Consider the following 3,572-nt stretch of genomic DNA (forward strand, 5'->3'; position numbering starts at 1 on the left):
AAAATGACACAGAATCAACTCTGAATAATTTGTGGATAAGTATTAAAGTCCTTGAAACCAATAACCAAATACATTTTGAATTATTTGGACATTAAAGTAACAAGTGAATAACATCCAGTAAAGATGAAGAAGTTTGATTTGTTTAAAGACACCACTAGAGCACATTGATTAATTAATCATCGGCTATTGGATGTCAAACATTTGGTAATTCTGGTAAACATAGTCATCAGAGGAAACCTGCAACATTTTCTTAATGCAGCAAGGGATCTTTTATATGCACTTTCTCACAGACAGGAAATCACATACCACGGCCTTTGACCAGGTGTGGTGCACTGGTTGGAACGAGAAAAAATCTAATCAGTTGAATGGACCCACCGAGGTGGTTCGATCCTGTGATGCAAGCACCTCGAGCGAGTACTCAACCGACTGAGCTAAATCCCGCCCCATCCAGTAGAGATGCATATTAATATAATATAAGCTATTCTACACTGCAATATTTGTTAATGGTTTTATCAAACTTGTGTGGTCCTTAACCATATGTCCGACGTCATATAGCCGTAAATAAAATGTGTTGAGTGCGTCGTTAGACAAAACATTTCCTTTCCTTTATCAAACTTAAAATGGCACGTCTTTGAAATAACAGCGGCGGGATTTAGTTTAGTCGGTAGAGCACTCGCCTGTACTGCTTGGGTCGTAGGATCGAACCTCATCAGCGGACTCACCGAGTTTCTCCCGGCCAACCAGTGCCATACGATTGGTGTATCCAAGACCGCAGTATGTTCTATCCTATCTATGGAAATGTGCATATAAAGATTCATTGCTCCTAATGGACACATATAGAGGATTTCCTTTAAAGACTACGTGTCAGAATTCCACCCAATAGCCGATGTTTAATTAATCAATGTATTTAAGTAGTGTCGTTAAGCAAAACAAACATTTATCTGAAGACTACGTGTCAGAATTCCACCCAATAGCCGATGTTTAATTAATCAATGTATTTAAGTAGTGTCGTTAAGCAAAACAAACATTTATCTGAAGACTACGTGTCAGAATTCCACCCAATAGCCGATGTTTAATTAATCAATCTGTTTAAGCAGTGTTGTTAGGCAAAACTGAGGACTACGCGTCAGAATTCCACCCAATCAGTGCCGGATTTATAAGGGGGCAAAGGGGGCAATTGCTCCCAGACTAAGGATTTCCTTTATAAAAATGTAATAATTATAAAATTAGTTAATTTTTATTTATTTGTCATGTAATTTAATTTCAACTGCCCCGGGCCCCCGAAGGTCTAAATCCGGCCCTGCACCCAATACTCTATGTTTAATTAATCAATGTGTTAAGTAGTGTCGACATCCAATAGACCATGATTGATTAATCAATGTGCTTTAGTGGTGTCGTTAAACAAATCAAACGTTTCTTGGAATAACACTTCTTACAGGCACAGTCGATGTAGTTTTGTTATTCTAAGCATACAGAACCCCATTTTAAAAATAAATGTCAATGTTTTCACATGTATGTCAGTGTATTAATATTATTTAGGGGGCAGGGCAGGATGTAGCCCAGTGGTTAAAGCGCTCGCCTGATGCCCGGTTTGTCTAGGATAGATCCCTATTGGTGGGAACATTGGGCTATTTCTCGTTTTAGCCAATGCACCACGACTGGTATATCAAAGGCTGTGGTGTGTGCTATCCTGTCTGGTCTGTGATATTGCATATAAAAGATCCCTTGCTACTAATGGAAAAATGTAGCTGGTTTTCTCTCCAAGACTATATGTCAGAATTACCAAATGTTTGACATCCAATAGCCGATGAACCAATGCGCTCTAGTGGTGTCTCTAAAGAAGACAAACTTTAACTTTAATATAATTTATTACCACACGGTGGGAGGTAAGGAATGTTTTATTTAACGACGCACTGAATACATTTTTATTACGATTATGTGACGTTGGACATATTGTTACGGACCACACATATAATGAGAAAGGATCTCGCTGCCGCTACGCAGTGGTCTACTCTTTTCTGTTAGCAACAAAGGATATTTTATATGCAGTGTCCTACAGACAGGAGAGTACATACCACGACCTTTCTTACACCAGTTGTGGAGCGCTGACTGGAACTAGAAATAGCCTTATGGGTTCCACAACGCTCATCGAATATCCTTCATTTCCCACATTGTGATACGTCTTTTAGAACACATAACCTCTGGATTACCCGATCAGCTTGGCAGAAATTGTGTTTAAATTTTATACCTTGCGCTTTGTGAAAGAAAGTTCAACACCTCCACATGATACAGCACGCTGCAATAAACAGAATGCTGTGTATGCCGTATATATTACATGCTTTGCTTTGTGGTGTACGACTGAAAGCACATTCGTCATATTTGTAAACGGTCTCGCTTAATATTCTCTGTGACTTGAAGTCGTAAATTTCTCCCCAGTATTGCCATATACATTACGTGTGACTAGCCGATCGGTATATTCAGAATAATTGTGATAACTGATATGACAATGTCGGTGTAATTTCTATACACAAATACAGGCGCGTGTGCAGGGGGCGAATTGGGGGGGGGGGGGGGGGGGGGGGAGCTCGAAACCCTCTACCTCAAGCGAATGTTTTTTTCAATGTATTTTCCCAGAGTATGACCCGACCCCCTTAAAAACCTCGTTCGCTACAGTCTAGACCGCCTGCACAATTCCCTGCGCCTGAAATAATTGTTCTGTTTATGAGTATAACTTGTTTTTGCCTTTTTCTAAACTGCTTATCAGTTAAAAAATGAGAGGAAAGCTTCATCAATGTAAATCATTCCGACAACAGGTCAGTAAACAATCTCCGTACGCCTACATATAGGTATCAAGTACGACTGAACGTTGAAAACTAATTTCTGATCAAACATTAATCCACTGTTTGTGTTTTGTTTAATTTATAAATGTTTAAATTTATATTAAAAATTTAAATTGAAAAGATCTGGAAGTTTTTTTGTTTTTGTTTTTTCAAAGCTGAACCTTTCACGTGAATATAGACGTCTAATACTAGAAAGATATCCATGACTAATCTAAAGAACTATTTACATTTAACCCTGAGATTTGTGAACTTGTTAGATCTCATATGTTAAACTGAACTAAGCGGAAGCTGAGACTGTCTGGAACCCATGTGGAACCCATACTGCCCATACTTGTGAAGCAATTAATGATACAATTTTGGAACATAACGTATGGTTCCTTTAAAATTGTTCTAGCATTAGATATAAGCATTGGAGGAACTTTCAAAATGCTTGTAGCATTTTGTATTGAGGTTCTTGTTTGCTAGACTGCTCTACTTGATAACTGCTGTGTTGGATGACTGCTGTTGGATGACTGCTGTGTTGGATGACTGCTGTGTTGGATGACTGCTGTTGGATGACTGCTGTGTTGGATGACTTCTGTGTTGGACGACTGCTCTGTTGGATGACTGCTGTGTTGGATGACTGCTGTTGGATGACTGCTGTGTTGGATGACTGCTGTGTTGGATGACTGCTGTTAGATGACTGCTGTGTTGGATGGCTGCTGTTGGATGACTGCTGTGTTGGATGACTGC

At 39.3% G+C, this 3,572-nt stretch overlaps 1 protein-coding gene across 1 annotated transcript in view; it reads right to left on the bottom strand.

The window, feature by feature from the left end:
• Positions 1 to 1,811: 1,811 nt before the first annotated feature.
• Positions 1,812 to 3,572, bottom strand: part of LOC121375618 (leucine-rich repeat protein soc-2-like) — an 8,988-nt gene continuing 7,227 nt past the window's right edge. Inside the window, exon 2 of the mRNA XM_041503161.1 lies at positions 1,812 to 3,572. This exon is cut by the window's right edge and continues 365 nt beyond it. The gene's annotated coding sequence lies outside the window, so the exon portion shown is untranslated.

Source organism: Gigantopelta aegis, chromosome 6, assembly GCF_016097555.1.
Source record: "Gigantopelta aegis isolate Gae_Host chromosome 6, Gae_host_genome, whole genome shotgun sequence".
In the NCBI taxonomy this organism is placed as follows: Eukaryota; Metazoa; Mollusca; class Gastropoda; order Neomphalida; family Peltospiridae; genus Gigantopelta; species Gigantopelta aegis.